We start from the raw sequence: 14,780 nt of genomic DNA on the forward strand, positions 1-14,780 counted from the left end.
GTCTTTGTTGTCTTTCAGGTTCCGAGGATGCCATTACCCCTTCCCTCCCTGATGGTGCATCTGTCCATCAAGGGTCCATCTATCTGTCACTGTGTACTGCTCTTTGTCTATCTGTTTGCTACTGTCTAACAGGTAGGTGATTATTCAGTTTCAAAACCTGTATTGACTGTCTTTGTTGTCTTTCAGGTTCCGAGGATGCCATTACCCCTTCCCTCCCTGATGGTGCATCTGTCCATCAAGGGTCCATCTATCTGTCACTGTGTACTGCTCTTTGTCTATCTGTTTGCTACTGTCTAACAGGTAGGTGATCATTCAGTTTCTATACATGTATTGATTTTCTTTGTTGTCTTACAGGTTTAGAGGATGCCATTAGACCTTCCCTCCCTGATGGTGCATTAAGGGTCCATCCATCTGTCACTGTGTACGGCTCGCTGTCTATCTGTTTTCTACTGTCTAACAGGTAGGTGATCATTCAGTTTCTATACATGTACTGATTTTCTTTGTTGTCTTATAGGTTTAGAGGATGCCATTACCCCTTCCCTCCCTGATGGTGCATCTGTCCATCAAGGTTCCATCCATCTGCCACTGTGTACGGCTCGCTGTCTATCTGTCTGCACCTGTCTAACAGGTAGGTTATCATTCAGTTTCTATACATGTATTGATTTTCTTTGTTGTCTTACAGGTTTAAAGGATGCCATTATCCCTTTCCTTCTCTGATGGTGCATCTGTCCATCAAGGGTCCATCCATCTGTCCCTGTGTACGGCTCGCTGTCTATCTGTCTGCACCTGTCTAACAGGTAGGTGATCATTCAGTTTCTATACATGTATTGACTTTCTTTGTTGTCTTACAGGCTTTCTGGACTCCAGAACCCCCCCCCCCCCTCCTTCCTAATGGTGGATCCATCAAACAAGTGTCTGTTCATTGCAACTGTTTGTGTGACTCGATCTTTCTGACTGCAAGTGTGTAAGAGTAAGTTCCTCATTCAGTTTCTATACATGTATTGACTCTTTTTTTGTCTAACAGTTTTAGGACCTTCAGAGCCCCTCCCTCCTTGACCGTAGATTCAGCCACCATCAATCTGTCCATTTGCAGCTGTGTCTGTCTTACAGGTTTAGAGGATGCCATTACCCCTTCCCTCCCTGATGGTGCATCTGTCCATCAAGGGTCCATCCATCTGCAACTGTGTACGGTTCGCAGTCTATCTGTTTGCTACTGACTAACAGGTAGGTGATCATTCAGTTTCTAGACATGTATTGAATTTTTTTGTTGTCTTACAGGTTTAGAGGATGCCATTACCCCTTCCCTCCCTGATGTTGCATCTGTCCATCAAGGGTCCATCCATCTGTCACTGTGTACGGCTCGCTGTCTATCTGTTTTCTACTGTCTAACAGGTAGGTGATCATTCAGTTTCTATACATGTATTGATTTTCTTTGTTGTCTTATAGGTTTAGAGGATGCCATTACCCCTTCCTCCCCTGATGGTGCATCTGTCCATCAAGGTTCCATCCATCTGCCACTGTGTACGCCTAGCAATCAATCTGTCTGCACCTGTCTAACAGGTAGGTGATCATTCAGTTTGTATACATGTATTGACATTTTTTTTTGTCTTACAGGCTTTCAGGATCCCAGGACCCCCCCTCCTCCTTCCTAATGGTGGATCCATCAAACAAGTGTCTGTCCATTGAAACTATTTTTGTAACTCGATATCTATCCGACTGCAAGTGTGTAAGAGTTAGTTAATCATTCAGTTTCTACACATGTATTTACTTTTTTTGTCTTACAGGTTTAGGACCTTCTGAGCCCCTCCCTCCTTGACCGTAGATTCAGCCACCATCAATCTGTCCATTTGCAGCTGTGTCTGGCTCACTGTGTATTGTTCTGCAACTGTGTAAAAGGTAAGTGATCTTTCAGTTTCAAAACCTATATTTACTGTTTTTGTTGTCTTTCAGGTTCCGAGGATGCCATTACCCCTTCCTCCCCTGATGGTGCATCTGTCCATCAAGGTTCCATCCATCTGCCACTGTGTACGCCTCGCAATCAATCTGTCTGCACCTGTCAAACAGGTAGGTGATCATTCAGTTTGTATACATGTATTGATTTTCTTTGTTGTCTTACAGGTTTAGAGGATGCCATTACCCCTTCCCTACCTGATGGTGCATCTGTCCATCAAGGTTCCATCCATCTGCCACTGTGTACGGCTCGCTGTCTATCTTTCTGCACCTGTGTAACGGGTAGGTGATCATTCAGTTTCTATACATGTATTGATTTTCTTTTTTGTCTTACAGGTTTAGAGGATGCCATTACCCCTTCCCTCCCTGATGGTGCATCTGTCCATCAAGGGTCCTTCCATCTGTCACTGTGTACGGCTCGTTGTCTATCTGTTTGCTACTGTCTTACAGGTAGGTTATCATTCAATTTCTATACATGTATTGATTTTCTTTGTTGTCTTACAGTTTTAGAGGATACCATTACCCATTCCCTCCCTGATGGTGCATCTGTCCATCAAAGGTCCATCCATCTGTCACTGTGTACGGCTTGTTGTCTATCTGTTTTCTACTGTCTAACAGGTAGGTGATCATTCAGTTTCTATACATGTATTGATTTTCTTTGTTGTCTTACAGGATTTCTTGACTCCAGGACCCCCTCCTTCCTTCCTAATGGTGGATCCATCAAACAAGTGTCTGTCCATTGCAACTATTTGTGTGACTCGATCTTTCTGACTGCAAGTCTGTAAGAGTTAGTTCATCATTCAGTTTCTATATATGTATTGACGTTTTTTTTTTGTTTATTTGTTTTTTGTCTTACAGGTTTAGGACCTTCAGAGCCCCTCCCTCCTTGACCGTAGATTCAGCCACCATCAATCTGTCCACTTGCAGCTGTCTGGCTCGCTGTCTATTGTTCTGCAACTGTGTAAAAGGTAGGTGATCTTTCAGTTTCAAAACCTATATTGACTGTCTTTGTTGTCTTTCAGGTTCCGAGGATGCCATTACCCCTTCCCTCCCTGATGGTGCATCTGTCCATCAAGGGTCCATCCATCTGTCACTGTGTACGGCTCTTTGTCTATCTGTTTGCTACTGTCTAACAGGTAGGTGATTATACAGTTTCTATACATGTATTGATTTTTTTTGTTGTCTTACAGGTTTAGAGGATGCCATTACCCCTTCCCTCTCTGCTGGTGCATCTTTCCATCAAGGTTCCATCCATCTGCCACTGTGTACGGCTTGCTGTTTATCTGTTTGCTACTGTCTAACAGGTAGGTGATCATTCAGTTTCTATACATGTATTTATTTTCTTTGTTGTCTTACAGGATTTCAGGACTGCAGGACCCCCCCCCCCCTCCTTCCTAATGGTGGATCCATCAAACAAGTGTTTGTCCATTGTAACTATTTGTGTGACTCGATCTTTCTGACTGCAAGTGTGTAAGAGTTAGTTCATCATTCAGTTTCTATACATGCATTGATGTTTTTTTTTTTTTTTTTTCTTTTTTGTCTTATAGGTTTAGGACCTTCAAAGCCCCTCCCTCCTTGACCGTTGATTCAGCCAACATCAATCTGTCCATTTGCAGCTGTGTCTGGCTCACTGTCTATTGTTCTGCAACTGTGTAAAAGGTAGGTGATCATTCAGTTTCTATACATGTATTGATTTTCTTTGTTCTCTTACACGTTTAGAGGATGCCATTACCCATTCTGTCCCTGATGGTGCATCTGTCCATCAAGGTTCCATCTATCTGCCACTGTGTACGGCTCGCTTTCTATCTTTCTGCACCTGTGTAACTGGTAGGTGATCATTCAGTTTCTATACATGTATTGATTTTCTTTGTTGTCTTACAGGTTTAGAGGATGCCATTACCCCTTCCCTCCCTGATGGTGCATCTGTCCATCAAGGGTCCATCCATCTGCAACTGTGTACGGTTCGCTGTCTATCTGTTTGCTACTGACTAACAGGTAGGTGATCATTCAGTTTCTATACATGTATTGATTTTCTTTGTTGTCTTATAGGTTTAGAGGATGCCATTACCCCTTCCCTCCCTGATGTTGCATCTGTCCATCAAGGGTCCATCCATCTGTCACTGTGTACGGCTCGCTGTCTATCTGTTTTCTACTGTCTAACAGGTAGGTGATCATTCAGTTTCTATACATGTATTGATTTTCTTTGTTGTCTTATAGGTTTAGAGGATGCCATTACCCCTTCCTCCCCTGATGGTGCATCTGTCCATCAAGGTTCCATCCATCTGCCACTGTGTACGCCTCGCAATCAATCTGTCTGCACCTATCTAACAGGTAGGTGATCATTCAGTTTGTATACATGTATTGACATTTTTTTTTGTCTTACAGGCTTTCAGGATCCCAGGACCCCCCCTCCTCCTTCCTAATGGTGGATCCATCAAACAAGTGTCTGTCCATTGAAACTATTTTTGTAACTCGATATCTATCCGACTGCAAGTGTGTAAGAGTTAGTTAATCATTCAGTTTCTACACATGTATTTACTTTTTTTGTCTTACAGGTTTAGGACCTTCTGAGCCCCTGCCTCGCTGACCGTAGATCCAGCCTCCATCAATCTGTCCGTCTGCAGCTGTGTCTGGCTCACTGTGTATTGTTCTGCAACTGTGTAAAAGGTAAGTGATCTTTCAGTTTCAAAACCTGTATTGACTGTCTTTGTTGTCTTTCAGGTTCCGAGGATGCCATTACCCCTTCCCTCCCTGATGGTGCATCTGTCCATCAAGGTTTCATCAATCTGCCACTGTGTACGGCTTGCTGTCTTCCTGTCTGCACCTGTCTAACAGGTAGGTGATCATTCAGTTTCTATACATGTATTGATTTTCTTTGTTGTCTTACAGGTTTAGAGGATGCCATTACCCATTCCCTCCCTGATGGTGCATCTGTCCATCAAGGTTCCATCCATCTGTCACTGTGTACGGCTTGTTGTCTATCTGTTTTCTACTGTCTAACAGGTAGTTGATCATTCAGATTCTATACATGTATTGATTTTCTTTGTTGTCTTACAGGATTTCTTGACTCCAGGACCCCCCCTTCCTTCCTAATGGTGGATCCATCAAACAAGTGTCTGTCCATTGCAACTATTTGTGTGACTCGATCTTTCTGACTGCAAGTCTGTAAGAGTTAGTTCATCATTCAGTTTCTATACATGTATTGACGTTTTTTTTTTGTTTGTTTGTTTTTTGTCTTACAGGTTTAGGACCTTCAGAGCCCCTCCCTCCTTGACCGTAGATTCAGCCACCATCAATCTGTCCACTTGCAGCTGTGTCTGGCTCACTGTCTATTGTTCTGCAACTGTGTAAAAGGTAGGTGATCATTCAGTTTATATACATGTATTGATTTTCTTTGTTCTCTTACACGTTTAGAGGATGCCATTACCCATTCTGTCCCTGATGGTGCATCTGTCCATCAAGGTTCAATCCATCTGCCACTGTGTACGGCTCGCTTTCTATCTTTCTGCACCTGTGTAACTGGTAGGTGATCATTCAGTTTCTATACATGTATTGATTTTCTTTGTTGTCTTACAGGTTTAGAGGATGCCATTACCCCTTCCCTCCCTGATGGTGCATCTGTCCATCAAGGGTCCATCCATCTGCAACTGTGTACGGTTCGCTGTCTATCTGTTTGCTACTGACTAACAGGTAGGTGATCATTCAGTTTCCATACATGTATTGATTTTCTTTGTTGTCTTACAGGTTTAGAGGATGCCATTACCCCTTCCCTCCCTGATGTTGCATCTGTCCATCAAGGGTCCATCCATCTGTCACTGTGTACGGCTCGCTGTCTATCTGTTTTCTACTGTCTAACAGGTAGGTGATCATTCAGTTTCTATACATGTATTGATTTTCTTTGTTGTCTTATAGGTTTAGAGGATGCCATTACCCCTTCCTCCCCTGATGGTGCATCTGTCCATCAAGGTTCCATCCATCTGCCACTGTGTACGCCTCGCAATCAATCTGTCTGCACCTGTCTAACAGGTAGGTGATCATTCAGTTTGTATACATGTATTGACATTTTTTTTTGTCTTACAGGCTTTCAGGATCCCAGGACCCCCCCTCCTCCTTCCTAATGGTGGATCCATCAAACAAGTGTCTGTCCATTGAAACTATTTTTGTAACTCGATATCTATCCGACTGCAAGTGTGTAAGAGTTAGTTAATCATTCAGTTTCTACACATGTATTTACTTTTTTTGTCTTACAGGTTTAGGACCTTCTGAGCCCCTGCCTCGCTGACCGTAGATCCAGCCTCCATCAATCTGTCCGTCTGCAGCTGTGTCTGGCTCACTGTGTATTGTTCTGCAACTGTGTAAAAGGTAAGTGATCTTTCAGTTTCAAAACCTGTATTGACTGTCTTTGTTGTCTTTCAGGTTCCGAGGATGCCATTACCCCTTCCCTCCCTGATGGTGCATCTGTCCATCAAGGTTTCATCAATCTGCCACTGTGTACGGCTTGCTGTCTTCCTGTCTGCACCTGTCTAACAGGTAGGTGATCATTCAGTTTCTATACATGTATTGATTTTCTTTGTTGTCTTACAGGTTTAGAGGATGACATTACCCATTCCCTCCCTGATGGTGCATCTGTCCATCAAGGTTCCATCCATCTGTCACTGTGTGCGGCTTGTTGTCTATCTGTTTTCTACTGTCTAACAGGTAGTTGATCATTCAGATTCTATACATGTATTGATTTTCTTTGTTGTCTTACAGGATTTCTTGACTCCAGGACCCCCCCTTCCTTCCTAATGGTGGATCCATCAAACAAGTGTCTGTCCATTGCAACTATTTGTGTGACTCGATCTTTCTGACTGCAAGTCTGTAAGAGTTAGTTCATCATTCAGTTTCTATACATGTATTGACGTTTTTTTTTTGTTTGTTTGTTTTTTGTCTTACAGGTTTAGGACCTTCAGAGCCCCTCCCTCCTTGACCGTAGATTCAGCCACCATCAATCTGTCCACTTGCAGCTGTCTGGCTCGCTGTCTATTGTTCTGCACCTGTGTAAAAGGTAGGTGATCTTTCAGTTTCAAAACCTGTATTGACTGTCTTTGTTGTCTTTCAGGTTCCGAGGATGCCATTACCCCTTCCCTCCCTGATGGTGCATCTGTCCATCAAGGGTCCATCCATCTGTCACTGTGTACGGCTCTTTGTCTATCTGTTTGCTACTGTCTAACAGGTAGGTGATTATTCAGTTTCTATACATGTATTGATTTTTTTTTGTTGTCTTACAGGTTTAGAGGATGCCTTTACCCCTTCCCTCTCTGCTGGTGCATCTTTCCATCAAGGTTCCATCCATCTGCCACTGTGTACGGCTTGCTGTCTATCTGTTTGCTACTGTCTAACAGGTAGGTGATCATTCAGTTTGTATACATGTATTGATTTTCTTTGTTGTCTTACAGGTTTAGAGGATGCCATTACCCCTTCCCTCTCTGATGGTGCATCTGTCCATCAAGGTTCCATCCATCTGCCACTGTGTACGGCTTGCTGTCTATCTGTCTGCACCTATCTTACAGGTAGGTGATCATTCAGTTTCTATACATGTATTTATTTTCTTTGTTGTCTTAAAGGTTTAGAGGATGCCATTACCCCTTCCCTCCCTTATGGTGCATCTGTCCATGAAGGGTCCATCCATCTGTCACTGTGTACGGCTCGCTGTCTATCTGTTTTCTACTGTCTAAAAGGTAGGTGATCATTCTGTTTCTATACATGTATTGATTTTCTTTGTTGTCTTACAGGATTTCAGGACTCCAGGACCCCCCCCCCCTTCCTTCCTAATGGTGGATCCATCAAACAAGAGTCTGTCCATTGTAACTATTTGTGTGACTTGATCTTTCTGACTGCAAGTGTGTAAGAGTTTGTTCATCATTCAGTTTTTATACATGCATTGATTTTTTATTTTTTTTTTTAATTTTTTGTCTTATAGGTTAAGGACCTTCAAAGCCCCTCCCTCCTTGACCGTAGATTCAGCCACCATCAATCTGTCCATTTGCAGCTGTGTCTGGCTCACTGTCTATTGTTCTGCAACTGTGTATAAGGTAGGTGATCATTCAGTTTCTATACATGTATTGATTTTCTTTGTTGTCTTACAGGATTTCTTGACTCCAGGACCCCCCCTTCCTTCCTAATGGTGGATCCATCAAACAAGTGTCTGTCCATTGTAACTATTTGTGTGACTCGATCTTTCTGACTGCAAGTGTGTAAGAGTTAGTTCATCATTCAGTTTCTATACATGTATTGATTTTCTTTTTCGACTTACAGGTTTAGGACCTTCAGAGCCCCTCCCTCCTTGACCGTAGATTCAGCCACCATCAATCTGTCCATTTGCAGCTGTGTCTGGCTCACTCTCTATTGTTCTGCAACTGTGTAAAAGGTAAGTGATCTTTCAGGTTCAAAACCTATATTTATTGTTTTTGTTGTCTTTCAGGTTCCGAGGATGCCATTACCCCTTCCTCCCCTGATGGTGCATCTGTCCATCAAGGTTCCATCCATCTGCCACTGTGTACGCCTCGCAATCAATCTGTCTGCACCTGTCTAACAGGTAGGTGATCATTCAGTTTGTATACATGTATTGATTTTCTTTGTTGTCTTACAGGTTTAGAGGATGCCATTACCCATTCCCTCCCTGATGGTGCATCTGTCCATCAAGGTTCCATCCATCTGTCACTGTGTGCGGCTCGCTGTCTATCTGTTTGCTACTGTCTAACAGGTAGGTGATCATTCAGTTTCTATACATGTATTGACTTTCTTTGTTGTCTTACAGGCTGTCAGGACTCCAGGACCACCCCCTCCTTCCTAATGGTGGATTCATTAAACAAGTGTCTGTCCATTGCAACTATTTGTGTGACACGATCTTTCTGACTGCAAATGTGTAAAAGTTAGTTCATCATTCAGTTTCTATATATGTATTGACTTTGTTGTCTTAAAGGCTTTCAGGGCTCTAGGACCCCCCCCTTCCTAATGGTGGATGCATTAATGAAGTGTCTGTCCATTGCAACTATGTGTGACTCGATCTTTCTGACTGCAAGTGTCTAAGAGTTAGTTCATCATTCAGTTTCTATACATGTATTGATTTTCTTTTTGGTCTTACAGGTTTAGAGGATACCATTACCCCTTCCCTCCTGATGGTGCATCTGTCCATCAAGGTTCCATCAATCTGCCACTGTGTACGGCTCGCTGTCTATCTGTCTGCACCTGTCTAACAGGTAGGTGATCATTCAGTTTCTATACATGTATTGATTTTCTTTGTTGTCTTACAGGTTTAGAGGATGCCATTACCCCTTCCCTCCCTGATGGTGCATCTGTCCATCAAGGGTCCATTCATCTGTCCCTGTGTACAGCTCGCTGTCTATCTGTCTGCGCCTGTCTAACAGGTAGGTGATCATTCAGTCTCTATACATGTATTGACTTTCTTTGTTGTCTTACAGGCTTTCAGGACTCCAGGACCCCCCCCCCTTCCTTCCTAATGGTGGATCCATCAAACAAGTGTCTGTCTATTGTAACTATTTGTGTGACTCGATCTTTCTGACTGCAAGTGTGTAAGAGTTAGTTCCTCATTCAGTTTCTATACATGTATTGACTTTTTTTTTGTCTTACAGGTTTAGGACCTTAAGAGCCCCTCCCGCCTTGACCGTAGATTTAGCCACCATCAATCTGTCCATTTGCAGCTTTGTCTGGCTCACTGTGTTTCTGTCTGCACCTGTCTAACAGGTAGGTGATCATTCAGTTTCTATGCATGTATTGATTTTCTTTGTTCTCTTACACGTTTAGAGGATGCCATTACCCATTCCGTCCCTGATGGTGCATCTGTCCATCAAGGTTCCATCCATCTGCCACTGTGTACGGCTCGCTTTCTATCTTTCTGCGCCTGTGTAACTGGTAGGTGATCATTCAGTTTCTATACATGTATTGATTTTCTTTGTTGTCTTACAGGTTTAGAGGATGCCATTACCCCTTCCCTCCCTGATGGTGAATCTGTCCATCAAGGGTCCATCCATCTGTCACTGTGTACGGCTCGTTGTCTATCTGTTTGCTACTGTCTAACAGGTAGGTTATCATTCAGTTTCTATACATGTATTGATTTTCTTTGTTGTCTTACAGGTTTAGAGGATGCCATTACCCATTCCCTCCCTGATGGTGCATCTGTTCATCAAAGGTCCATCCATCTGTCACTGTGTACGGCTTGTTGTCTATTTGTTTTCTACTGTCTAACAGGTAGGTGATCATTCAGTTTCTATACATGTATTGATTTTCTTTTTTGTCTTACAGGATTTCTTGACTCCAGGACCCCCCCTTCCTTCCTAATGGTGGATCCATCAAACAAGTGTCTGTCTATTGTAACTATTTGTGTGACTCGATCTTTCTGACTGCAAGTGTGTAAGAGTTAGTTCCTCATTCAGTTTCTATTCATGTATTGACTTTTTTTTTGTCTTACAGGTTTAGGACCTTCAGAGCCCCTCCCTCCTTGACCATAAGTTCAGCCAACATCAATCTGTCCATTTGCAGCTGTGTCTGGCTCACTGTCTATTGTTCTGCAACTGTGTAAAAGGTAAGTGATCTTTCAGTTTCAAAACCTATATTTACTGTTTTTGTTGTCTTTCAGGTTCCGAGGATGCCATTACCCCTTCCCTCCCTGATGGTGCATCTGTCCATCAAGGGTCCATCCATCTGTCACTGTGTATGGCTCGTTGTCTTTCTGTTTGCTACTGTCTAACAGGTAGGTGATCATTCAGTTTCTATACATGTATTGATTTTCTTTGTTGTCTTATAGGTTTAGAGGATGCCATTACCCCTTCCCTCCCTGATGGTGCATCTGTCCATCAAGGTTCCATCCATCTGCCACTGTGTATGGCTCGCTGTCTTTCTGTCTGCACCTGTCTAACAGGTAAGTGATCGTTCAGTTTCTATACATGTATTGATTTTCTTTGTTGTCTTACAGGTTTAGAGGACGCCATTACACCTTCCCTCCCTGATGGTGAATCTGTCCATCAAGGGTCCATCCATGTGTCACTGTGTACGGCTCGTTGTCTATCTGTTTGCTACTGTCTTACAGGTAGGTTATCTTTTAATTTCTATACATGTATTGATTTTCTTTCTTGCCTTACAGGTTTAGAGGATGCCATTACCCATTCCCTCCCTGATGGTGCATCTGTCCATCAAAGGTCCATCCATCTGTCACTGTGTACGGCTTGTTGTCTATCTGTTTTCTACTGTCTAACAGGTAGGTGATCATTCAGTTTCTATACATGTATTGATTTTCTTTGTTGTCTTACAAGATTTATTGACTCCAGGAGCCCCCCTTCCTTCCTAATGGTGGATCCATCAAACAAGTGTCTGTCCATTGCAACTATTTGTGTGACTCGATCTTTCTGACTGCAAGTGTGTAAGAGTTAGTTCATAATTCAGTTTCTATACATGTATTGACATTTTTTTTTTTTTGTCTTACAGGTTTAGGACCTTCAGAGCCCCTTCCTCCTTGACCGTAGATTCAGCCATCATCAATCTGTCCATTTGCAGCTGTGTCTGGCTCACTGTCTATTGTTCTGCAACTGTGTAAAAGGTAAGTGATCTTTCAGTTTCAAAACCTATATTTACTGTTTTTGTTGTCTTTCAGGTTCCGAGGATGCCATTACCCCTTCCTCCCCTGATGGTGCATCTGTCCATCAAGGTTCCATCCATCTGCCACTGTGTACGCCTCGCAATCAATCTGTCTGCACCTGTCAAACAGGTAGGTGATCATTCAGTTTGTATACATGTATTGATTTTCTTTGTTGTCTTACAGGTTTAGAGGATGCCATTACCCATTCCCTCCCTGATGGTGCATCTGTCCATCAAGGGTCCATCCATCTGTCACTGTGTACGGCTCACTGTCTATCTGTTTGCTACTGTCTAACAGGTAGGTGATCATTCAGTTTCTATACATGTATTGACTTTCTTTGTTGTCTTACAGGCTGTCAGGACTCCAGGACCACCCCCTCCTTCCTAATGGTGGATCCATTAAACAAGTGTCTGTCCATTGCAACTATTTGTGTGACACGATCTTTCTGACTGCAAATGTGTAAAAGTTAGTTCATCATTCAGTTTCTATATATGTATTGACTTTCTTTGTTGTCTTAAAGGCTTTCAGGGCTCTAGGACCCCCCCACTTCCTAATGGTGGATGCATTAATGAAGTGTCTGTCCATTGCAACTATGTGTGACTCGATCTTTCTGACTGCAAGTGTCTAAGAGTTAGTTCATCTTTCAGTTTCTATACATGTATTGATTTTCTTTTTGGTCTTACAGGTTTAGAGGATACCATTACCCCTTCCCTCCTGATGGTGCATCTGTCCATCAAGGTTCCATCAATCTGCCACTGTGTACGGCTCGCTGTCTATCTGTCTGCACCTGTCTAACAGGTAGGTGATCATTCAGTTTCTATACATGTATTGATTTTCTTTGTTGTCTTACAGGTTTAGAGGATGCCATTACCCCTTCCCTCCCTGATGGTGCATCTGTCCATCAAGGGTCCATTCATCTGTCCCTGTGTACAGCTCGCTGTCTATCTGTCTGCGCCTGTCTAACAGGTAGGTGATCATTCAGTCTCTATACATGTATTGACTTTCTTTGTTGTCTTACAGGCTTTCAGGACTCCAGGACCCCTCCCCCCCTTCCTTCCTAATGGTGGATCCATCAAACAAGTGTCTGTCCATTGCAACTGTTTGTGTGACTCGATCTTTCTGACTGCAAGTGTGTAAGAGTTAGTTCATCGTTCAGTTTCTATACATGTATTGATTTTTTTTTTTTTTTTTGTCTTACAGGTTTAGGACCTTAAGAGCCCCTCCCGCCTTGACCGTAGATTTAGCCACCATCAATCTGTCCATTTGCAGCTTTGTCTGGCTCACTGTGTTTCTGTCTGCACCTGTCTAACAGGTAGGTGATCATTCAATTTCTATGCATGTATTGATTTTCTTTGTTCTCTTACACGTTTAGTGGATGCCATTACCCATTCCGTCCCTGATGGTGCATCTGTCCATCAAGGTTCCATCCATCTGCCACTGTGTACGGCTCGCTTTCTATCTTTCTGCACCTGTGTAACTGGTAGGTGATCATTCAGTTTCTATACATGTATTGATTTTCTTTGTTGTCTTACAGGTTTAGAGGATGCCATTACCCCTTCCCTCCCTGATGGTGAATCTGTCCATCAAGGGTCCATCCATCTGTCACTGTGTACGGCTCGTTGTCTATCTGTTTGCTACTGTCTAACAGGTAGGTTATCATTCAGTTTCTATACATGTATTGATTTTCTTTGTTGTCTTACAGGTTTAGAGGATGCCATTACCCATTCCCTCCCTGATGGTGCATCTGTCCATCAAAGGTCCATCCATCTGTCACTGTGTACGGCTTGTTGTCTATCTGTTTTCTACTGTCTAACAGGTAGGTGATCATTCAGTTTCTATACATGTATTGATTTTCTTTGTTGTCTTACAAGATTTATTGACTCCAGGAGCCCCCCTTCCTTCCTAATGGTGGATCCATCAAACAAGTGTCTGTCCATTGCAACTATTTGTGTGACTCGATCTTTCTGACTGCAAGTGTGTAAGAGTTAGTTCATAATTCAGTTTCTATACATGTATTGACATTTTTTTTTTTTTGTCTTACAGGTTTAGGACCTTCAGAGCCCCTTCCTCCTTGACCGTAGATTCAGCCATCATCAATCTGTCCATTTGCAGCTGTGTCTGGCTCACTGTCTATTGTTCTGCAACTGTGTAAAAGGTAAGTGATCTTTCAGTTTCAAAACCTATATTTACTGTTTTTGTTGTCTTTCAGGTTCCGAGGATGCCATTACCCCTTCCTCCCCTGATGGTGCATCTGTCCATCAAGGTTCCATCCATCTGCCACTGTGTACGCCTCGCAATCAATCTGTCTGCACCTGTCAAACAGGTAGGTGATCATTCAGTTTGTATACATGTATTGATTTTCTTTGTTGTCTTACAGGTTTAGAGGATGCCATTACCCATTCCCTCCCTGATGGTGCATCTGTCCATCAAGGGTCCATCCATCTGTCACTGTGTACGGCTCACTGTCTATCTGTTTGCTACTGTCTAACAGGTAGGTGATCATTCAGTTTCTATACATGTATTGACTTTCTTTGTTGTCTTACAGGCTGTCAGGACTCCAGGACCACCCCCTCCTTCCTAATGGTGGATCCATTAAACAAGTGTCTGTCCATTGCAACTATTTGTGTGACACGATCTTTCTGACTGCAAATGTGTAAAAGTTAGTTCATCATTCAGTTTCTATATATGTATTGACTTTCTTTGTTGTCTTAAAGGCTTTCAGGGCTCTAGGACCCCCCCACTTCCTAATGGTGGATGCATTAATGAAGTGTCTGTCCATTGCAACTATGTGTGACTCGATCTTTCTGACTGCAAGTGTCTAAGAGTTAGTTCATCTTTCAGTTTCTATACATGTATTGATTTTCTTTTTGGTCTTACAGGTTTAGAGGATACCATTACCCCTTCCCTCCTGATGGTGCATCTGTCCATCAAGGTTCCATCAATCTGCCACTGTGTACGGCTCGCTGTCTATCTGTCTGCACCTGTCTAACAGGTAGGTGATCATTCAGTTTCTATACATGTATTGATTTTCTTTGTTGTCTTACAGGTTTAGAGGATGCCATTACCCCTTCCCTCCCTGATGGTGCATCTGTCCATCAAGGGTCCATTCATCTGTCCCTGTGTACAGCTCGCTGTCTATCTGTCTGCGCCTGTCTAACAGGTAGGTGATCATTCAGTCTCTATACATGTATTGACT

This window comes from Salminus brasiliensis, chromosome 21 (assembly GCF_030463535.1).
Source record: "Salminus brasiliensis chromosome 21, fSalBra1.hap2, whole genome shotgun sequence".
NCBI lineage: Eukaryota > Metazoa > Chordata > Actinopteri > Characiformes > Bryconidae > Salminus > Salminus brasiliensis.